A 25,260-nucleotide genomic window follows, 5' to 3' on the forward strand; every position below is an offset into this window, starting at 1 on the left:
CATCATTCTTCTACCCTCAGGAAAAATCATACTTTGAGGGTTTGCCACGAGAGCTTACATTTCATTTATTGTAACGCTGAAGTCATTGCTATTAGAAATGCAGTCTTCATTGACAAAAGATGATCAGCATAACTTTTTAAAGTAGAAAACAGAAAAAGAGAGCACTAAACTTAGGTTTTATGATGGAGATACTTCTTTAAGGACAGAAAATTTCAGATAATATCCCCTAGAATCTATTTTCTCTCTGAGGAATGGATGGCAAGAAGGATTCTTTTGTTGTTGTTGTTGTTGTTGTTGTTTAATGCCCATGAAGTAAATTAATAAACATGCCAGATATTTTTAAAAATCTTATTCTACTGTGCTGAAACTTGTCATAAAGGATATATTAAAGTGGGACTCTTTAGGTTCAATTCACTGGTCTTAGGTTGGGAAGCAGAGACAGTGCCTGTAGATAGTAGATTTGGTGTGAAGACTATTATATCTACTATTTGTCTACCAGGCAGTAGATTGGCACATATGCAGAAAGTACAGAGCAAATATTCATTATAAAGGTAGGGATCTTGCACAGACACTCCTTGATAGAGGATTTTCTTTTAAAAAAGATTTATTTATTAGGAACCTATGCACAGGGTAATGCTCACTCAGGGAATTAAAATCTCTTCAATGGGATGGTCGATACCGGTCCAGATGGTGGTGGGAGTTTCTTTTGCAGGAACCTGTCCCCATCACCTGCATTCAGAGTGCTTCACGTCACCAAAACAAGATAAAAGTACCGGGAGGACACTATATCCTTTTTCTTCACAATAAAAGAGCCAATCTACTCAACTGCATGACAGAAACACTGTACGTGACTTGTTTACAGCCTGGAAATGTCTCTGATTATGAAGTGAGCTGCTTTCTTGTGTCTTTGCCTAAGTAAAAGCATGTTAGACTCATGTGGTCCTCACTTCTCCCTGTCTAGCCAACAAGCATTTTGGAGTCACGGCGCAAGGAACTCGGCGTGCTGGTTCAGAGCGTTTGGATACCGCTGAGACACCAGACATGCTCAGCAGACTGCCCAGGGTTACCTCACAGAGGACTTTAGGATCCGTCTGGGAATGAAGGAGCTGTAAGTAAGTGTCTGTCATTAGATGAAATGCCAAAAACTTACCCTATTCCAAAAACTTATGGAATTTCCAGTGTATTCCTTAATCCCTGCTTCCTCCAGTAGAGGGTTGAGTAAAAGGTAACTTGAATCAGTCCCAGACAAACTACCTTGTGTATCACTTGCAATATTAGTGGAATGTATAGTGATTACTTAGAGAATTCCTCTGCTGAATAGCTTATCTCTATATGTCCACTATCCCCATCCTCAAATTACGTATTGTTTTGCTCTTTAGGATTAAAAAATAAAAATAAAAAGCCCTCACAACCTGTTACTTAGTCAGTTGTAAAGTTTGAGAAAGAACTGATTTATCACCTACTGACTCCTAATTTCTGCGTCTGTGTGTGAAATCATTCACCGCATCTAAGCAAACTCAACTCTTGATTGAACAAGGGAACATGTGATCTGTGTAGCTGCAACTCAGCAGGAAGGTTTGGTATGTGCTGTGAAGTGCACCATTATCCAAAATAAACAGCTGGCTCCATTAGGAGTTAAGAAAGGGGAATGATAACAAGTCCGCTCTCCGTAGGATAATAAACACCTATTGACTTTGCAAGTAATAATTCAGAAAAGCTAAACGGATTCTTGCCACTCACCCAAGACTTGTTTATGGTAACAACTGAAGATTAGTTTCTACTCCAAATTACTGTTAATTGAATCTCATTCTCTGTGTTTGTTTCTAGCTTTATCTGACTTCATGCTTATCTGCAGCTCTGTAAATGTTTTGTATTCATTCCAGCAAAGCCTCAAGAAAATTCATTGTGTTTCTCAAATCCTTTTCCATTACTACATGTATTCCATTTCTTATTCACTGACACTTTAAAGGAACTGATTCAAAGAGGAATCATCAGTGTTCCTGATACACAGGCTCTGGAGAGGTAGACTGGCTCTAATTTGAAGCCAAAGTCCTGATGCAAGGGCATGCAATTCCTGCAGTTGTTCCTCACCCGAATGCAGACCAAGATCTGCCTTTTTAGTTCCTAGACATACAAGAGCATTGCAAAAGCTGCAGTCTCCTGCCTCAAAGAACGGACTGAGGAGCTGTCCTGCTCATACAACGTGGGAAATACAAACCAGCCGGCTCAAGCTAACAGGGAGAAAAAAAGCGTCTTTGGTCTTCTCCCCTTGGTAATCTGTAGTTGTTGTAAATTGCCTTGGAATTAAAGGGGAATTTAAGTCAATCGTGTCTCATGTGACTCCTAGCACTTTCTGTACCCAAAAAAAGCACATAAACATAAAAGCGACACTTTTTCCTCGTGTGCCGCACCAGATTGTTGAACAATAGTATTTCAAACCTCCCCATAGTGATGGTTATTACAGAACGTACCTGTGCACCCTTTTCAAGTTAACATTCTGGCTTTTGACAGGTTGCTCTACTATATCAGTATTTGCTAGGATGGAAGATGATGCAGTAATTTTGTTCCATTTAATGGAAGCTTACCAAGTCTTCTTAAGGAAACAATGCAATTAGATGATGCAGTTCGGTGCCCTAGAATTCATATCATACTCACTGAAATTTTTTAGCATTGTATATATGCAAACGTTCATTATAAATTTAGGTCATGTTACTCACGCCTCCTGCTCATCTCCTCAGCTCATCTTTGTGCAGAATATGCTTAAGTGCATTACAATATTTCTCTGTCTGGAATTTGATTCCAGTGAAGCTAGAGTCTGCTCCTGGGCCTGTAGTTGCATCATTCTCTGGTATTACAATGATGGAGAGAAAATGACGGATGAATCTGCTTAAAACAACAAATGTAAACTCCATTCCTTGAGCCTTGATTTTTTGCTTGCCCTATTTTCTTAGGGTGTCTTTTGTGCTAGGAAGGCCAGCTGGTTAGCTACCCATATTGGGGGAGGGGGTAGGATGAAAAGTTTGGAAAATAATCGAAAGAAAAAAGTAAATGTAATGTAAACGTGAAACTGTTACTCCTGTTTGACCATTCTAGGGACTGCGCAATACCGCAGGATTAACTGTCTGCTTCTTCCCCATCCAAATAAAGGAACTAAAGAGATAGTGAAAGATTCTGCCTTGTTCACAGTCTCCAGTCAGTGCATAAATACTACAGTTAAGAAAGATTTCATTTTTTTCTTTTTATCTTCTAGAAAGTTGACATATCAGTACCCATTTACACCTAATAGTCTGTATCCTTTTTTTTTGCAATGCAGTATCTCCTTGACAGTAAGCACATTGCTATTAAAGTATAAGTCACACTAAAACTGAGAAGGAGGGTGGAAGTATGTCCTCCCGCAGTTTCCACAGAGCTGGGAGTGATGGCAGAAGGATTAGCTTATTGCTTCCTTCAGTAGAGTAGTATCATCACATGGGACTCAAACTGCAGTTTTGAATTTCCATAGAGTGCAAGTGACATCATGCTCCTCTGCAACAGAGCTGTGTACTGTATCAGATAAAACACAACTTCTTATGGACCAGATCCTGCTCTTCTCTAACGCATTTGACTCAAGTGGGAGCTAAAAAATCCAGACACAAGACAGTAGAAGCGAAGAGCAAAATGCATATCCTAGTTACACTTGCTTTCTCAGAGATTCATTTAGGTGAATTTATGATGAAAGGCAAGGTTGGTGAGATTAAGGCTGGAGGAGAAGATGCGATAACAAGTGTGCTATGTACATGAGATACAAGTGGCAGGCTGACAGAGAGAAGCCAGGGCAAAGAGATTTCCTTTCTCTCCCACATCTAAATCTTGCCATGGTCTCCCCTTGCAATTGTAACACTGAAAATAGTCATTCTTAGATAAACTGTGCTTGATTTCCCTTGTTAGCCTTGTTCCTAGTTGCTAGCATTCTACCTTCTGCCATTTTACTTCTACAATATACACTTTAGGATTAAGATGTAAAGTGCAATTAAGTAAGTTGGGGGTAAATTTGGAGTGTTTTACAGGGAGATGAAAAAGAACACAAATAATATAAAAATTTTGCTGTCTTCAGAGTTCCCAAATTAAAGTCCTTCTTCATTCAGCCTTTGTCCTCTATATGTATTATATACCCAATTGATAACTTTTGGGGCATTTTTTCCTTTGCATTCTTCATTCTGTAAGGAAAAGAAAAAAGAGACAGACACACTTTGCACTTTTCCACATATTATAAAGGCCGTTCCATTTACAAGGTGAAAAGTGCTATGACTTTGGGCTGAAAAGGTACCTTGTACCCTACCGATTTTCCTCATTCCCCTTCAAATCGTAAGAGTATAGTAGTGTCTTGTTATTTTTTACTCATATCAGTCATTGGCTCGTCTGTAAAGTCACTGTTCAAACTCACCATTACATAAGTTTATATAATCTTTGTTGGTCTGATTTCAGAATCATAATTAGTATTAATTAAGAGAGATTGTTTCTTTGTATTCATTGTGCAAAGGAAGAGTCAATTCAGAGTTAGGAAGGCCCACATATTCTTTAGGTGCAGAGAGTGGCATTGAACTTGTACCATATTTTAATCGCAGATCATGTAGCTTTACAGACCTAAAGTCAAACATAATTTGAATTAATTCTTTAAATGGGTGGTGTGTGATGCAATATTGAACTCTGCTGGTAATGAGGCAAAGGCAGGCTTTGCCTGCAGCAAGTCTGAGCCAAATGATCGTAATGAGGTAGTCTGGCATGTGCTAACTTTGTCTGGTTTTCTTGCTTCTCCTTTGAATGTTCAGTCCAATCATATGTGGAAACACACTTATGCAGGATGGTCGAATAACCTGTGGTTAATCAAAATGTGATAATAGGGATAACAGGTTAGATGAACTAAAAACACAGCTTGTCAAGGGCTTGGTTACTGTTGATATTTTTAGATGGATTAAAGTGGCCATGTGATAAACTGGACAGAGCAAACAACATTTATCAGCTTTTAGTTGGTAGCCTGCCATTAGTTTATTAATTTCCACCAGTGTGTACTATACCACTGCTCTAATTCAGCTGGAGCAGCAAATTGGCTGGGTAAAATAACAAGACAGTATTTGCTGTATAATACACTGTTCCTACATACAGACAGTGCACTAGTTCTCTGACCCTGGCTTTGTCTAAGAGGCCTAAATTCAATTAGACAGCTGCTCAAATGAAAAATCTTGAAGAGGAAAAAGCAAAACCCTGCAACATGACCTTCTAAGAGGAAGAATGGCTTATTTTGACTTCTATTAGAAAATACCAAGAAATGACTTAGAATCAGGATTGCTTCACAGAGCTATAGCCATCTAAAGTGAGGTATTTTCCTGAACTGCTTTTCCAAGCTTTCACTGTTAGAGGCAAGAAAGAGGTAAAAAAATCATTCATTGGAGCCACTTGCCTTTATCCACCCACTACAACAGGAGTCAAGATTATGTCTTTATTGTAAATGTTTAACTTTTCAATCACTAAAGGAGGGATAATTCCTGCTAATGTAATTTCCTTGACATTAAGAAAAACTGAGCTCCAGTATTCTAGGACGGAGGTCCCCTAGAAGAGAAAATGGCAAAAACTCACAGCTGAAAGTAGATGTGCTGCATGCCTCTAAATTATGCAGAGCAAGAACTGTCACAGCTGCCAAATTCAAGATGAATAAATATCAGAATGCCTTCATAAGTAGAAAGTTATTGAACTGTTCTGTTCCTATTGAAAGTCCCAGGGACTTTAAAGCTCCATCTCTCTGCACGGAAACGAACAGAGCATGCAGGACTTCGGGATATGTTCCATCAAAGCTGACACAGGCTTGCGACCTACTTCTGTGTTGACAGAACTGTACAGTTTAATCAAATATTCTCGCTGAAAATGTTCCAGCCAATTCTACTGGGTGGTAGCAAGCAGAATTTTTTCAAGTTAGAATTAAAGCATAAAATTTAACAGCGAATCCCACTGGCTGTTCAGACAAACTGTAAAGGTGGAATCATTGCTTTACATTAAGTGTTGATGCCTTTTTGCACAGAATGCTTCAGTCAAAGAACAATTACTGATCTCTACATGCGGGTACAATGTAAAATCCTATGGCTGGTGTTATATCAGTGTTCATATTAGACTTCATTTTGGAACTGAAATATATTAATTTATATAAAAATAAGATTAATTTATTAACCTTCCTATTATTATAGAGGTTTTTTAGCTTCTTTGAAAACAGTCTTTTATCTTATATTGAAAATAGTGATCTTTCTTTAATTATGTATCTAAAACTTCCTGTACTACAATTACGTTTATACAACATGGTTGAGAAATAGATTTAGCCTAGTTATAAAAAATGAAGAGGAAGAAATCAATGTAATCATGTTGGAGAGAATGGTTTTTAGCCTAGCTTAGTGTCTTACATTAATTTGTAATCCTTAGTATGTTTGTGTACTTCATTCAAATCTAGAAGAAACACTTTCCTAACAGAAATAGGATACAATCAACCCCAAGGAGAGATTTTTGTTAGTTTTTATCTCATACTTATTACAGTAAAAGAAAAGTGTAAAGCAAATAAGGCTCTAATGACCTATTTTCATTTTTTTATTTCGATGATCTTGTTTGGATTTGTCTGGCAAAGTGTTGCTGACAGGATCTGCTGCACTGCATCTATTCCCTTGGCACATGGTGATTACAAAGACAGTCTGAGCTCAGGGAAATGAAAACGGGTACCAACCCTGGGTGAAAGAGTACGCACTAGTTACTGACAGGAAGCACTAAAGTAAGGATTAGAGGTGATTTTTGTAGCTCTGCCACTAATTCAAGGTTCAGCAAGTTTCAGCCATCTGAATTTTAGACAGGAGAAAACTATAAGCACTGCTGTGAAGTTTTATTAATTAATGACCTTAAAGCTCTTAGAGATTCTCAGATAAAGCGTGCTAAGGAGCCTAAACAATCCAAAAGCAGTAGTATTACTAACAGTATATCTCATTAATGTCAGCATTAGTTAAAAAATATTTATTATAATTGCCTTCTCCTGGATTACTGTCCCATTTTTACAACCCACAGCCTTTGCTATGGACAGGTACTTTTGAATGGCTACTGTGTAACCTCGGGTATGTAATTAATATAAGTAGTAATTAAAACAAGTTGCCTTGACCTTTTCCTCTAAGCAAGCTGTGTATTAACAGACAAAGCTAACTGGTTCCAGCAGACAAGCCTACAGCTGGCACATGGATGTCTGTTCCCCAAGGGCATATGTAAATCCAACAATGCAAGAAAATCCCTGCTTTTTTTTTTTTTTTTTTTTTGCACCGCTGTGATTCAGAGATGAATACATTGACCTTTTCCCTCTGCATAAACTTCCAATAGCAAGACAGTAAGACAAGCCAGACACCCATTCACTCCTCCTGTAAATGTTATTACGAAAACAAGAATGTGGCTTGCTTAAAAACAGTGGTCAAAAGTTCAAACGAGGTTTTTGTGGGGTCCCTACTTCTTTATTTCAGCATACAAGTATGTGATTTTAGAATGTACTGAGCATTCATCTTCTCTTTAGTGAACGCTCAGTACCTCTAAAACCTTTGCTATTACAAACTTCAGTTTGTAAACATGAGCTACTGAACTTTACTAACAGCTTTGTGGCTTCGTCAGCTAGTTAAATTTCAACATATTGTCAGTGCAGAGGAGCTCGATGTGCTAAGCATCTTTTCTGGAATTAGTAAACACTCTGGGCAACCTATCACAAAAGACACCTTGAATCTCTTATTTTATGGTCATTGAAGAATGAGTTTCTGTTCCATGTTGCAATGATATGCATTAGCTTTAATCATGAAACACGTTAAGAATTTGGGCAAGATTCATCATTAGAATTGTTGTGGTAGCGTCTTATAGTCATGGAAGGTAAAAGGATAAAAGGCAATGCACAGAAGTTGCAAAAAAAGAAAATCTGATTAGGTATTCAGGAAAAAAAAAAATCTTCACAATGAAGGTGGTCAAGCATTTGAACAGGCTCCCCAGACATTCAAAAGCTGGCTAGGTATGAGCCTGAGCGAGTTGGCTCTGGTTTGAGAGGGCCAGACGACTTCCAGATGTCCCTTCTGATCTGGATTGTTCTGTGACCCTATGAAGTGAATACAGGTAGACTGTACATTTTAAGAGCTTATAAAAATCAAAGCTCTGAGGTTTTCATGTAGCTTTCAGATTGACGGACTGAACCAGAAGCAAAATAATGTTAATAAATTTCTGAACGAGATTATGTAATATAGTTCTTTCCAAATGAGGGGGCTAGAATGAATTACTTGGGGTCTGTGACCCAAGACTTCAGTCTTATGTGTGCTGTTTCCTTGGGATTCATCTCAGTCTTTTTACCAAATACGTACAAGCGAGAAATTCTGGTGCTCTGTAAGATGAACATTATGAAATCTCACCTTCTCCCATCTTTGACTCTTCCTTTTCTATTGTTTTCATCTGTGTAGCAGATAAGAGTTAAGAAGTTGAGTTTAGGAAGCTTATCTCTCTCTCCATCCTTTAAAAACATTATAAAGCTGATTCTGAAACAGAAATAAAATGTAAAATAGATATATGTTCAGATTTCTGTTCTTCATGATGTTGTCCTGGTATTTATTTCATAGTGCTTGGGGGGAAAATAGGGGGAAAAGAAAATACAGTCATAGAATATTGGATATCTTCAATTCTTCTTAATTTAATATTATTTATTCTTTGAGAGCTAATGAAAATATGGTTGCCATTACATATACCAATACATACCTACACATATGCCTTTCTGCATAAACTTAGTGTTGTTTTCTTTAATTGTCTTTGATTAATCAGAATAGGACCTTGAAATGATTTGCTTATAAAAATCTCTTTCGTATATAAAGCCTTTTCAAATTACTGAGGAAAAAAAGAAAAAAATCTGGTGGAAAAATCAAGTGTGGGACAGGTTACTCATCATTTGAAATGTAAATTGCTTATCTTTTCTTTCTCATCACATCTCTAATATGTAAGTACAGCTCACAGAATACTAATGCTTTTGGAGCTACTTGAGGTGAGAGCACTAATTAAATACTGTGAACCTTGGGTTAAGTAGTTCACATTAGGGTTTTGGGGAAGAAAGCTGCAAAACATTCTAGGACATCTAAAGGCAGCGATTTCATGTGGCACATCTGCTATACAATTCTGATGCTTTTTAAAATATCTTATTTTGACAGTTCTGTGTGAAATGGCCAATGGCTCTTTCAATCATGCACATTTTTCTATCCATACATATATATAGCACCCACTTTCTATTAATTCAGTTGTGTTCAAAGGAGAGGGTAGGCTCTTGATGTATCTCTCAACCCTCTTTTCTATTCCCATACCTCTGACTTTCTTCCTCCCACATAGGCTTTACTCGCTTTCCCAATGCTGACTTCCACTGAGATATATTTACATAAATGCTATAGTAACTACTATATGCAGAAGACAGCATACTTTCTTTATAAGTAGCTGGAGTAGAAAAATTAGACCTAATGACAGAAAAGGTAGTGAGTAAAACCAACTATATACCTTTGGTATTGCTTATGCATGGGAAAACTTAGAAAACATGTAGCCTTATAAAAGTACAGAGCCCTGAAGGACGTCTTCAAGGTAATCAAGGATAATCAAACATCCTAATAAGTTCACACAAAATCAGAGACAGAAACACTGATGAAGAAGGTGTAATAATAAAATATACATATGACATTAAATGATCTTGATCTAAATAAGGGCAGCAAACCTATAGATTTCAGATCTTAGAACACTAGCAAATCTTCCCTCGTGCTGTGATTGAACAAATTAAAGTCAAATAAATAATTTAAAAAAGCTATATGAAATTTCATCAGCTCTCTCTGAAGTTATACTCATTAGGTATATTAAATAACTGCGGCAAGGACTTTATTTAGAAGACTACTGAAACATTGATTCATTTTTCTTAAGTAGTTACGTTGATTTGGCTGTAGCACAGTGGTAGGCAATATCTGTGATTAAACAATGGTATGACAGTTTTCAATATTTGTGACTATAAGTACCCAAATTATTAGATCCAATGCCATTTTTGGAAAAAGATTGATGTCACATTTCTTCTCCAGAAAGTCTAATGCTTCACTGCATCCAGTCTTCCAGTGCTGATTGCTGCTCCATCACGTCCTGTAATGTCCATATAATGGAAGCTGAACACATGTCATGTACCAGTCCCTCCCACCCTTTTAGCAGTGAGCCCCTTTACAGAGAATCTATTTCAGTTTGTTAAGGGCAACCCATCTGGCTCAGTTCAAGCCCATGTGGTTATGCTGTCATGGGAAAAACAGAGCCCTTCAGACTCTGTAATCCTTATCCTTGCTATGTCTTCTCTTATCGGTTTGTCCTATACAGAGATGTTGATGGAGACCATCAGAACTTGTTTCTTAAAGAGCTTTGTGACACAGGCTAGTCTGGTCTGGAAGAGGTAGAACTGTAGTTCTTTGTTTATCCCTCGTTCCACCAGGGAAGCTGAGGAATTTGATTTTGTTTTATCAAGGTCTTGATTTGTCCGAATAGTTTTTTAAATTTGCATATAATTCAGCATATAATTCAGCACTGGTAGCTGAGAGGGCAGCTAATTTGCACTTGTAATGAACAGTTACATGCACAGCTAGAACCAGGTGGTCTTGACATAAATCAGGCTGGGCATCAAGAGTTTGTTCTGGTCATTTCTCAGATAGGGTTCATGGCACATGGCTTACTCCTACTTCTTGGCCCTCTTGCCAAGAGGAACATAGTTTGCGTGGGGGACTTGATGAGGGCATCCTGCTCAGCTGGGTAGAGAGACCTAGTATGTGAGAGCAGATCTTTCTCTCCACAGGGCAGCAAACTTCCTAGATTATTGTCCTTCTTCTGCAGCATGGGTACGGTCAGTAGGACTTTCTCATTGGAACTGTTGATTTGTGTCACAAGCCATAGTCTTTCAAATCATTTCTGGACTCCTCTATGGCCTCTCATTTAGGTCATTTTGTTCAGATGTCTTTGACTGGGCACAAAGAGTCTGCAAGCAGGATATACACAGCTAAAAACTGCAAAGTACTTATTTACTGGCTAGGCCTTCCATAAAGACAGTTAGGATTTAACAAGCTATTAGTCTAAGCATGAATGTGCTCACTATCCTAAGAAGGTCAAAGAGTCTTTGTTGCTCAAGCAGGCATCAGCCAGGAAGAAAAGAGTTTCCTCCACATCTCCCTGGAATAGGTCCTCAGTGTTACTGAACAGCCTCCAGGTTCTCAGCACCCTTCTTCAAATGGGAGGCTCAAAACAGGCACAACAATCTTAGTGTCGTTTCACCTGCATTGAGCAGGAAGGGGTAGTAACTTCCTTTGATCCTCTGGCCACACCTCTCCTAATGCTACCCAGTGCCCTGTTTGCCGTATTCACAATGAAAATATACTTTTGCCTGATATGTGGCTTGGCATCCACTGTTACCCCAGGTTCTTTTCCGTAGAACAGTTAATTCTTGAACTGTTCCAGTGTATTCTTGAACTGTTCTTCTGTCCTGGGGCAGACCTTTGCATTTTTCTCTGTTGAGTTTAAGGTTTCCTTGGTTACCTAAGCTTCAATTTTGGCAAGGTCTTACTGAGCTGAAGGTCTGCTATTCATTTACCATCTCCCTCTCCCCAAATTTTGAATCATACAGCATTCTGCTGACAAATCACTCTTTCGCAGCATCTACGTACTAAATGCGGATATTGAACAAAATTGCGCCAGCTGTCGATCCCTGTCCTGCCTCAGTTGTTACCAGCTGCCTAACAGGCATTGAGTCATTGACTGTTACTCATTGAACCCAGGAGTCTGGACAGTTGTCAGCTCACCTAACGGTCTGGCCAGTCCATAGTTTTTCAGCTTATAAGCAAGACTCTTGTGGGAGTTTTAGCAAAGCTGAGATATATCTCAGTCCCTCTGCTTTTCTCTCATTCATGTAGTGGATCCTAAGCAGTCATTTTATCACAGAAGGCAATCAGGTTGGTTAGGCATAGCTTACTCTTAGTTAATCCATCCTGGCTATTCCCAATCACTTTCTTCTTGGAGGACTTACTCCATGACTTTCTCAGTGACCGAAATGAGGCTGCCAGGCCTGGAGTTTCCCAAATTGTCTTTCTTGCCCCCTTTGAAAATGGGTGCAACATTTGCCTTTCTCCAGTCATCAGGGACTTTCTCTGATCTCTGTGTTCTTTCAGAAATGACAGAGTGGCCTCATGAGGACATCAGCCAGCTTTCTCAGCATCCTCAGATATATTCCCTCTGGACCATATACCAGTCCTCAGATCTTCCTGCTTACATTTATAAAGATAGAAGCACTGTTAGCCTTCTTGCTACTGTCTTGCTATAAGACACTTTCAAGAATAATTTTTGGTGGTGGTGGATTGCGGTCTTGTAATCACATCAGGGCCCTGGGTGAATCGCATCTGCCTATATGAGTCTGAATATATCTCATTGCTGTAAATGCTAGCCCATTTAGATAATTCCCTCCTGTTCCCCTCAATGTTCCTTGTTTCTTTTAGTTCGTTTTGGCTTTGGCCTTCCTGATTTCATCCTTTCGTGCACAAGCAATGCTTTTATACTCCTCCTCTGGTGCTGACCCTTGTTTCCACTTCCATTTGCATATTAGCTCATTAAGAAATTCCTTGCTTACGCAAGCAGCCCTTCTGTGCATATTGCCAGTCTTCCTGAGAGCAAGGTGGATTGCTCCTTGCCTACAAAGTCCCTTAGCAAGCCAAAGCCTGTTCTCTTGAAGTCCGGTGTACTCCTCTAGCCTTCCTCTGGACTCCGAACCCCATCATCCTGTGGTCACTGAAGCCCGAGCTGCCACCTGTGACCACATTCTCCACCAGTGCTATCCTGTTTGTTAGAAGACTACTGAATGGTAGTAATGCAAGATGAAGTCTTGGATCAACTTTTAGTCTGAAACCTCTGCTTTTTACTGGGGCTATTAACCTCTAGCTGGCTCATTCCTGTATGTCTCCAACTGTCGTCTTCTTCATTAGCAAAAACAAATACATAATGCTGCCACAGAGAGAGAGAGAAAAAGAGGAGGGGGAGGCAATGGTGATCTTTCAAGTCATTATGGCTATTTATTTTTTCTGTTCATAATGGAATGCCCTGCCACATGTATTTTCTCATGACTGCTCATTAGTTAATAGATTTAATGGCATTCCTACTGAGTGGTCTTCTCCTTAAATTAATAAATCAGGCCTAATCTTTCTGGCTCTCCCCCTGGAGGAAAATGAGGGGCTTCTGATTCTGCATTATCCTTTAATAGGATAGCTCCATAACTGGCTTGCAGATTTGAAGAAATTTAAGAGCTCAGATTTGTACAAAGGCACGGTGACATTTATGACATTATCATTGCAGTGTAATATATTTATCAAACCATTATTGCTTTTTCTATACTATTCTCCATCCCATTTGAATTGCTTGCTGTGTTTGAGTATGTATTTCCAAGATTTTTATTCCCATATCTCCAGCGCTGTTCTTTCTTGATTTGACAAATCCTAGAAAATCTGCCCAGCCTCTGGGCTTACCGAATAAATATCTGTCTCTAAATATCAGTTACTGAACTACTACTAAACTGTTACAGTGAGGGGTCATTTTTGCCATGTTGCACCCAAAGGTCTATATTGGTCCAGTAAAATTAAAAAGTGATTAGACATAAAGGGAAGTGGATTCCAAAAAGTGACAATCAAACTTAGTGATTAAGTGAATATTGATGTATTCCAAAGAGATGCCTGAAAAACTTTGCACAGTGATTCTTTTAACACTTTGTATGAGACAAAGGAGTCTGTCTGAGGAAAACAGGACTATTATACATGCTGCACGGTAGAATTTTCATTTCTAAAGATCTATTGTTTTGTTTTTTTGTAAAAGAGACCACCATTTTTATATATCAAAATCTACTACAACAAAATTTTAATACCTGACAGTTATAAAGTTTGGTACAGCTGAAGCATATTATAAGCTGATGTTTGGTAACGCCAGGATCAGCCCTTACAGTTCTGTCCGTATTGTTGAGAAAAGCTTCATTGGGGGGGGGAAAAAAAGAAAAAGTTGCATGATGTTGATATACGCTTATGTGGGCTTCTACTCACTCTATGGTAACCTTATTCAAAATGCTTTGAAAGGCACAGCAGCTATTATCCAAGAAGATTTTTTAGATGTCCACAGAAGCTGATATTCAGATGAACTGTCCTAACTCCTTGCATATTTAGGCCACAGGGTTTGTGTTACTGATCCCCAAAGCAATCCCCCAGAAGTGTGAGATGCAGGGAAATCTAAAGGGATTATTCACTGCACCTTTCCCTCCTGCTCTGCTTGGGAAAGAGATGAGGTCAGAGCATTACATTCAAAGGAGATTAAAATGAAGTTGAAACTTCCCGTGGCTCTTACTAAGAAAAACTGAAAAGGAATGAGACTAGTGTTAGAGAGAAAAAGACTTGATGATGTTCAGCAAACAGAAAGAGGGTGAAAAAGGCTTGGGGAAGCTATGAAGCATCTTGATATAATCACAAGCACAGGACAAGTATAAGGAAGGAGTTTTGCCACCATCTATTGGTGACCAGAGGGAAGAGACAAAGCAAGCAAATGCTCTTTGCATGTTTGTTCGCCACCTTCTCACAAAATATAGTTTCATGATTTCCTTAATTCATGTATATTTTGGATGCAGGGTAATGAAAAATTAATATCCCTGCTGCATGACAAAAGGATCACATGTTGTATGTAATACGCCCTGAGTAATATGCCCTAATAATACATCTGTTTCAATATTCAGCACAACTGAATAGAGAAGATAGATAGAAGACAGGGATAAGGGACTTAAATCCCAATAGGGATTATGTCATAGGCAATGCCTGAGTTTCAAAGGATACTTACTACCTTACCACCACAGACTAAGATTTCTGGCAGAGGTGAGCTGTCGCCTTCCCCTGTTTGGAGCTGCTAGTTAGTGTAACCTTCTTAGGTAGAGCTACATCAGTTCTTTATTTGAACTAAGATATTTAGAGCTACATATATGAAGTGTCTCTGCACAACACTACAGATGGTGTGCGTGCGTCAGGATATCCAAAAGCTCTTATTCGTATGTCCCCATAAAAAAGAGGTACTTACCAGGAGCACATCAGTTCAATCATATCTGAAAATTATGGGTCCCAAACTAACTCAGGTTTAAAAAAAAAAAGACAAATAAATACACTATTTAATATATATATATTTAAAAAATATATATATATTATTTTTGAACACTCGGTACCTCTCACTAGAATTATATACATTTAGAGGATCTGTGGTTTCTGAAACAGTCATCATATTACTGCTGTTTACTCACTGTTGGGTAAAAAATGATTTCAAGGCAGAAAAAAATGCAACTTTGCTTGGATAATATGGGAGAATTTAACATATGCCACAGATAAATTGCTGTTTTTTCCTCCAGATATTAGTCCAGCAACCAAAATCCATGAATTATGTGTCCAGATAGTTTCTTTAATCAGCAGCAGTTGTAGGGATATCCTCTCTAAGCCTCAGTGGTTTTGCTGCCTGCTTCATTTCACAGTCCTGAAAAAAGTGTCTAAGCTCTCCTAAGCAATATTATATCCTTAAAAATTAGACTCAAAGAAAGATGCATACTTTTGCAGGATAGCACTGGGGTTAGAAAAGCTTGCTACCTGTTTCTCTGTGTTTGGGACTCCATTTCCAAACACTGTACCTTAAGAACGGATGGAGACTAAGGATAAATTCAATGAAATGTAGTCCCTCTAGTGCTTGATTCTGACACCTGGTCCCTTAAGTACACATATGTATTAGGGCCTTAGTATGCTACGCAAACACTTTTTTGACATAAACCTTTAGTGTCTTCACATAATGCCTGTTAGACTACACTTTGCATGTAGTAATGAGTTTTCTGTTCAGAGAAACCAAATTGAACCTTGTACAACTGGGACCACAGTTATGTGAGGCATAGGAAAAAGGACGCAGGGTACTGAAAGATGGAGCAGCTTCAAGAGCAACAAGATCATCCAGCCGATAAATGAAGAGCACAAAATGTAGAACTCTGGACTCTTCTACAAAAGACGCTCACTTAAAGGCCAAGGAGGTGGCAACGCAGCAGCCAAAATTATCTGTCCTACACGATTTCTGCATTGTTTCAACTATTGTTTGCTATTTGTTTAAGCTTCCTTCCCATTCTAGCTTTACGCTGTTCACATCTGATGAATTTCTCCTCTTCCCATTTTTATTATTTTCATCTGTTTTCATTTTTAACTTAACATTTTTAACTGCTAATATATTCGACCAGTCAAAGGAGGTATATTGGAGGAGCCAGCCAGTAACCCTTGGAGACCAAAAAATTCTCTTGTAAGAGGGCAGAGAACTTCAGCAAAAGGAAAGCAACCAGGTGATAGCATGAGAAAATCACCTGGCAACTGACTGCTGCTGAGTATCAGGTGACAGCTAAGACAACAGATTTACTCTTAACTTTTAGTAATAGGTACTATAGATGTGTTGAGGGGAATGATGTACACAGAAACACTGTATTGTCTGTGTGAGCATCTTCATGAGATACTGGGAAGAGAAGATAAAAAATCTATCTGAAGACAATGGATGTGTATGTTTTCCGCCTGGTAAGCTACCATGATCTCGTTTATCCTGTCAAAATGCCAACCTTGTCCAACTGTCAGCCGCAAACAGAATAAGACTCTGGTCTTTTCTAACCCACCCTCTAGGTTTCTGTTAAAGAAAATGACTGGGAAGCAGGAAATGCAGAGACTTAAGGTATATTTGGATGTGGGCTTTACATGTTCTGTGTGGGAACTCCAACCATGGGATTAATTTGGGGCAAAAAGGAAATAAGGAAGATCCCACTTCCTCCAGCCATGTGTCGTCTGGATATGTTCTGAGTATGTGCATAGCACCAGCATCCAATAACTGCAGCACAAGCCAAGAAGTGCCTATTTAGTGGCTCCTGATGGGACTTGGGTGTCAGCCAGGGTTTATTTGCTCAGCACTGCCAAGGCAAGGTAAGTGGCCTTGTAAATACCTAGCAATAGGAATTTAAACTGCTGGCTGCAGTTACTCTGAATACCTAGTGGACCTTAATGCTGAACCCCTACAGGGGCATATATGTTCCTCCAATCGTCTTACGAATCTAGGTCTAAAACATTAGCACTTTGATGGCCTGCTGATAGCTTTCCAGGCAGAGTTAGATCCATACGTCCAAATCAAGAAGTCATATTCAGATTTTTTTTGGTTAGAATCATCTCACAAATATAAAAAATTAAATAGAAGGGAGATTCATGGACTAGGCATAGATTAAAAGAGCAACTATCTCTGGGAAAGGGAAACCTTCAAATGTTACTGTAAGAAGGGGCTGTGATAAATAAAGTGCTGAAGACTGGTGTGCTCTGCTGGGATTCACACAGAAAGAGAAGAGCTACCTGCAAGGAGAGGGTCTGCTGTGAGACTGCTGCCCATTAACAGAGGTGATGTGTTTCCGCTGGACAGCTTAGGACATATCTAACTTGCTCTCCGAAATTTTATTAATATAATTGCCTATGGGACCCTAAGCGTTGCTCAGGATGTTTTAAAAAGGCCATTTATATCCTATATCTTTAGGACTACCTTGACAATGGAAAGAGAGGACTTGCAAAAAGGATTTAACTGTTTAAATGGCACTTCAACCCAGGGCCTAAAACATTCTGTTTCTTTTAGCTGTTTTGCAGAGCTGACTACTGAAAAGCCAAACAACCTATTTGCTGCATGATTTTCCATTTTTGAAAATCCACGCAAAAAGCAGTGTATAAACATTACAAAGCTTAAGCCTAAATACATCTAAAAAGTGACTTGATGCATTTTCTGTGACAACCTTAGCTATTATTAGAAGATATTTCTCACAATATGTTGAATCAACCTACACATACAACTTTATTAATCAAAGTATTTTTGTCAGAATTTCCACATGTCAATATTGCCATTAAGTGAATTAATGAAGACTAGAGATAATGGAATATTTATGTAAATTATCTTAACTAAATATCTCCAATCTTTTCAGCTCTTATAAGTCTTTATTATGATAATGCTCTTGACAGGGATCTAATGTGAAAGCTACATTAATTGTTTCAGTTATGCTAATTCTAAATACCTCATCTCTCTTATTTTTTTTAGATTTTGAAACATATAAAAGTAGCCCTACTTCTTGAAACTGTTAAGTCTACCTAAACTCTTAGGCTGACAAGCACAGATGGCTACAGTATTGTCACAGGGTATAAATTTTTAATAACCTTTGCTAACTTTAGCTGTATTTATTTGCACATTTTCCACTGTTCCCTGATCTATAAATGAAACTAAACCTAAATTTATCACATTTCCCTAAACCCCAATATAAAAAAGCAATTTGTGCATTTTTTATTGTCTTTGCAAACTTGTGATGTTTTTATGGGACCGGGCTGGAAGAAACTGCATGTTTGAACTTTTTTTAATTATTATTCAAGTCAGTAAGGCGTAATGAAAACAACACTTATGGAAAAGTCATTTACTGCTGCTGGGACTCTTGATGATCTTCTAATTCCATGCCTGGGAGCAAAAAGAGATCTTGAATCCTAATGTGGGAGATTCAGCAAACTTCCTTGTGTTCGTGTGCAGATGGAGCCTCGAGTACAAAGGGCTGCATTACGGCGCAGCAGATGTTCTCATCCCAGTGTTGGCAGGTACCTTAGGCTTCACCGGGGTCCGTTCTAGCCAGAACTAAATGCCTTTATCTATCTGTAAAACAACCATTAATAATACTGTATGTAAATGCACAATGAAAAGCTCTGTTTTCCTTCATGCTCTCTTCTATCTTATTTCAAAACTTCACTTAATCCCCAAGCTATATTCAGCAGATAGTCCCAAATAACTGTGTTTTGTTCCAGACTAGCTGAAATAAAGGGAAGGCTTCGTGCCTGAGGTTTTGCCTTCCATTCCTGCAAGGTGTGTCCCTTTGTTCCTCCCCACTGCCAACATGCACAGACACACTATGTCATGGGAAAACTATCTATCTGCCAAAAACTGTGATGAAAACAGAATACAGACGGCCATTCAGGTATTCTTGTTTGCAGAATATAAAAGATATGTATTTTTAAGCAGAAGAAAGACCCATTAATCAAACGAGAATCCATAAAGCAAACAACCACCCTCATGTGTCACTACTCAGGGATACCAACCTGATATAGTTGCTAACCAGATTTCAGGAAGAGCTGTATAAAGAAATCTTTGGGCTCTTCATTTGAGGGATAAAAGAGAAAGCAGATGAAGGACCACTTCAATGCTTAGTGACCGCAGTGCAGGTCTGTAAAACCTAGCTACTCCTTTTCAATTTGAAGAAAATCTAGAGAAGAGGGAAATGTTTAAATATGACTTGCTGATATTTGCTCTGGTTTTCTGACTGCAGTTCTGGGTTTGGGTTTTTTTTTTTTTTTTTTTTTTCCAAGTATCTGAATTAAGACAAATGAAAACATGAAACTAAATGCGACACCTAAGAAAAAATCACAGCGCAGAGCTGACAAGATGCTTTTATTGCCTTTGCAGCTGGTGTTTAAGGACATAACATATATTGAAAACATATAGGCCACATACCTAACTGTGTTTTGTTTCATTCTTTTTTATTTTGTCATTAAAGCTATTTATTGCTAATTGGAACAAAAGTGATGTTATTTTTGATAGATATATGACTTGTTACTCATCTGGTTATTTCAGCAAGCCATAACACATGTGTCAGTCTTTACAACTCCTCTATTTTACAGTGGGCAACTGGGACACAGAGACCCAGCTGCAAATGCTCTGTGACATCTGTTTCTAGACTAAAGTAGACATTAGATACAGAGGAGGACTTCAGCTGAGTCTGTATTACTAAATTAAACAGTATCAGGAACATCCTTTATGCATGGACCTAATTTGTCCATGTTATTAAACCGCTTGGTCCGTAGTATGGTCTTGGCCTGGGCAAGTACTCTCAGGAACGGCTCCTGGGCTCAATTTAGAGATTATCACAAGCTAAGGTCTTGTTACCAGTGGGCACTGTACATAAAACCACTCTATTTCTGACAGAAAAAGAGTTTAAAAAACAGACACAGGTCTTTCTATGCCAGTTGGCGTCCAGGTGAGAGAAGGATTTTGGCTGTGCAGGCTATAGGTGCAACCTCAGAGCGAGGCTGCACAAGCAGCTTGCGCAAGGTGCCTCCAAAAGGGGTGGTCCAGCAATCTCCTCTTCCCCATTTTTTCCTCTTTATTGTCTCCTTTGAGTTTGAGCTAGCGACCATGCAGCTGTGTTTTCTGCCAGGTAAGTTTTCAGCCAGCTCGGTGAGCTCAGTGAGTTAGTTTTCAGCCTAATTTTCAGTGAACTGGTGTGGCTGACTGCATGCATGATCACGTCATCTGCACGAGGACTTCCCTATGTGCTCATGGGGTAGAAGGAGGGGAAAGACCTTTTCTGCAGCAATGTGCAGTTAGCTTGATTTAAGCTGATAGAAAACTGCAATGTTACATGTTGCAACCACAGCAGAAAAGTTAATGGGCTGGATGTTATTTTTATATATATGTATACACACACATACATTCTGCATTGGCCCGTGGGATGCCATTTGAACTGCTCTGAATGCATTCTTAATAAAAAGGGAGCATCAGTCCCTCCTCTTTGATATGTTCTGGGTGAGATTAAATTTGTTCTGCTGATGGTAACTCTACCACAAATAAAGCTGTGATCTTAAACTGAGTGCCATAAAAATAACCAGTAGCAGATAGATGATGGTCTGGTCTGAGAAATGTGTGAACATGTTATGTCTTTTATTGATGTTAAGTCTCTCATCTGGCTTTATCAGCTGCTGGTATTTGAGTACTTTCTCTGGGCAGATACTGCCGTTGTGAGAGGCTACCACAGTAGCTCAATGCTAGAGCTGGGGATGGGATGCTGGGATAAGAGTCAGTCGGAGATTAAGACACTTAAGTTTAGATCAATAGGGTACAGGAAGCTTGTCAGCCTGCCAAATCCAGTTGTCAGCTTTAAGGAGAGCTAAATGGCTCTGTAGACTCTCTTGACTGTGTTGTCTATGTGAGCAGTTGGATTGCCTAATTAGCAGTAGTAGTCGTTGCAGAGCGTTGTAGGGCATTGCACCTCCAGATGACTCCGCAGAAGGCTGTGGGACTCCTGCTTGCTCTCAGTAAATATTCTCTTCCTGGGTAGATGTTTTTGGCATACCAGAACATCTCAAACGGCAAAGGAGACTTACATTTAGACATTCAGCACTCAAAAGCAGGAAATCCTCAGCTGTCACTGTGGGTCCTTTGTCAGATCATCCCATAGATAGCATCTTTTAAAAATAGCACCTGACTTTTTACACTTGCTAAGCTGCTGTACAACATGCCTGAGCTTTTCAGCAGAAGAAATTATTCCAATAACTTGCAGCACTCATAAGATCCAGGGACTACTTGCATCAGGCAATCTAAGTTTGATATTGTTACCTAGCTCACTGGAGCAAGAATATATCCATTACAATCATATTTTCTGTTCATTTTAAAGAGTAATGTGGGGAGTAGAGAAATCATTCAGTTATTACCAGCAATTGCAATGTGCTTAATTTTCACTGCTCAGTTTACTATGGTCAATGTCTGGAAAACAAGCAATCATCTTCAGCCTTTAGTGTTTTGTTTTTTTTTTTTTTTTGGTGTCATACATGTAAAAAGAATATTTTCTTTCTGGGAGGAAAGAATAAATCTCATGAAAGCTTATCCTGATGAAAACTTCAAAATGGGACTATGTGTGATCTTGAGGTTGGTAACTTTTTGTATTAGCGTAAATAGTACCCTAGAGGTAACAAAACCAGCAGTGAAGACGCACAAAGAGTAGTCCCCATCAGTAGGATCATGACTTAGCCCTTGCATAACCTTATCCTTTTAATTAGTGATATTTTGAACTAGTTCATAGCACTAGACATGTCTTAGGTGATTTCTATATTAAAAAAAAAAAAATTGTTGTAAAAGGCAGCCTGCAATGGGAAGGCCTCGTATATATATCTCTAATCTTGCATTATCCCTGCAGCCAGTTTTTACCCACACATGACCTTCTACTGACATCTGCATAGACACAGCAGCCTGTAAAGATAAATTAATCAGCAAGATCGTGACTGGGAGATGGAATGTCACAAACATAAGTGATAACCAAGAATCACAATGTATAGTCTCATTTCCTTCTTTTACAACACTGCCCCACTGGAGAGGCCAGATTCTGTATAGCTGCAATCTGGTTTGTGGTGGGAATGTAGGATGAATGACTGGGCGAGTGGCAAAACTGCTGGGGCAGCAGTCTGTGCACAGCCTAGAGGAGGGAGCACAAGCTGCAGGAAGGGAGAGTTTCTGGAGGCTGCATTAAGAAGCAAGTCACTAAATGCTTACCAAGAATGCAAACTTTGGCTGCAGCCTTTCTGAAAATAGTCCTCTCACCAGAGAGGCAATGTGAATTTAGATATAATGGAGTTATCTCATCCATTAGCTGGAATGTGGTGGCAACCAAAAAGTTCCACAAGTTTTTCCATAAAGTAGGCAGTGTGGTTTAGAGCCCAAACAAGCAGTGCGGAGAAACAAAGATATCACACCAGATTAAGATAAAAGGATAAAGGACATTCCTAAAGTAAATAAACCGTGTGCAAATAGAAGCAAGAATGTAATTTATATTTAGAGCTGACCTAAATTTACATTTAGGAGAAACAGGCAAAAATGAAACCTCTATCACTGCTCACTGGGAGAACACCAATGACTGTTGTTAGATGTAAAGCACCGGACCACTGAGAAACGAGTTTAAGCCCTATTAATAAAGAAAGATGAGAATTTCAAGAGGGACTGTGAACTCTCAGCTTTGCTTCTAATTTGAAAACATAAAAACTCTTAGGTGAATGGCAAAAAAAACTTATGCAAGAGGTTTCCTAAGTTTAGTTTATGGGAGATAACGATAAAGGAAAATGGTTAAACCCAAGAAGAAGGAGAGGCACGAGCAATAAAGTGGGCTAATGATATCCTGACCAGTTTACCACATTTTTCTTAAGAAAACATATCTCACAAATGTTTTCTTTGCCTCAGAATAGCTTCCACCCTTCTAATCCTGACATTTCCATCCCAAATTATTCCATTTCTCCTTCCTATACATCACCGCACTCCCTTCCTTTCATTTTCTCCTCATCTCGCATGGGCATCCAGCCATTCATTCTCACTTACAGATCTTAATTTTCTGCACGTCCTTTAACTGATGGTCCCTTGAACCTATTTTGTTGTTCAAGCATTCTCCCCACCACTTTTCTGCCTTAGGCTTCAAAATATTTTCTCCTCTAAAGAAAAATAAGAAGAGTAGAACCTCATCAAATCACAACAAAGGACAATTAAGGACTTAATAAACTAATACTTTATACCGAATTCTGACCATATAAAGAATTTAAAGTACTAAGCATATTAATGCTAAGTATTGTTTTAAGGTCAAGAGGCAGCCATCTCTTTTCCATATTAACTATCTTCATTAATCTGCATGGTGCTTGCCTTTGGTGTCCTAACATTAATAGGCTGTAATTATCACCCAGGTGAAAATAGGGAGTGTAGAAGATATACCTTCATAATTGCCATTAATCCTGATGAGGCTGATTCTTGTTAATCTCCAAGTATTAAGAAGAGTATATATCTTCCACTCTATACTAATAAGTCACACAAATGACCATTTGCAAGAATTAATGAACTGCATAGCTTCTTTGTTTAAAGCACTGTCAAGTTAAAACTATACATACTGATGAGAAAAAATCTCCTTTCTAAACTTCTATGACTAAGCTGAGGTTTAGAGGTCTGGTGGTCAATTCTCTTCTAGGACAAGATAGAATATCTTGCAGAAGCTAGGTCAGGGACGTTACCCTTAAGTTATTTAGTTTTTTTTTTTTTTTTTTTTTTTTGTAATCATAGGAACTCTGGTTACCTTTGTGCACTTTAAATCAATTAGTTGTACTATCTAGTTTCATTTTCTGTAGCGATGTGTTTCACTTTCTGCATATTTGGCCTACTTTGTAGAGTTCAAGTTTCTGATGATGTAGAGAATTATATCTCCCATTAAGACCATGAAATGTTACTCTTAGACTTTGGGAAAAAAAAGAAAAGAATAAAAGCAAAACCCTAGGTTTTTAAATATGCTGAAAGGGCCTAAAATAATAGAATAGTGTAATTTTCTGGTGTTTCTCACCAAGAATATAATGCTATGATTAGTTTTTAGCTAGGAAGAGATTGTAAATGGAATGAAGAAAGATTTTACTCCCAGCTGTTGTCCTTGTGTCTAGCCAGTGACCTTGTTTCAATAGGATGTGAATACAAGAAAGTTCGCAAACCTTTCTCCTCTTCTACTACTAACTGATGCTATGTAATTATGGGAAGCATCTGGGAATTATCTAGTATTAAAAAAATAGATTAGCACACATGATCAGAATCTTAATACACTCATCTGCTATCTGCTTTTCTTTACATGCCTTGGAATATTAAGAAGGAAATTAGTAGGTGATTTTGGAGGATATTTTTGTTGTTTTTGCTGATTTTGTCGAATGACTGCCTCCCCTTTACCCCGTATTACTTTTATTTAGGAAAGGAAAACCAAATTAAACAAAGCACTTAGGAGGTGCATCAGAATGGTTAAACATTAGGCAGAGGCATAATTTTGTGCTGAGAATGGAATGGCTTTTTGTACCAAGGTGAGAATGGAAAGAAAAGAATATCAGGAAGCAACAATCAAAACACAATACAAAATGATTCTTTGTTTTTGAATCCAGAGCATATTGCTAGGTAAAATAGTAATTAGATATGAGTAAAAGCAGAAAGAGAAAGATAGCATCAGAAGTTAAATGGAAGGACTACTGGATGATACTTGAGCAGATAGGAAAGAAAGATTTTAAACTATTGCCTTCCTGTACTGATCCCTGCAGAAGAAATCATGGGAATCTCCCTCAGATGTTGCTTAGGCCAAAAAATGACACCTAGTGGGAGGCAAGGGTGCCATTTATCTATTTATCACTTGCAATATTCTTAAGTCCAGAGAGGAAGCATCTGAGAAAATCTGATGCCAGTTTCCCTTCAGTCAGTGAGGTGGGTGAGGAAATCTAAGCCAGGTGTGAAAGACAAGATTGGTGACCTGGCTGAGAACTGGCTCTTGGAGCTGACAAGCCCTCAGATAGTACC

Source organism: Struthio camelus, chromosome W (genome assembly GCF_040807025.1).
Source record: "Struthio camelus isolate bStrCam1 chromosome W, bStrCam1.hap1, whole genome shotgun sequence".
Taxonomy (NCBI): Eukaryota; Metazoa; Chordata; class Aves; order Struthioniformes; family Struthionidae; genus Struthio; species Struthio camelus.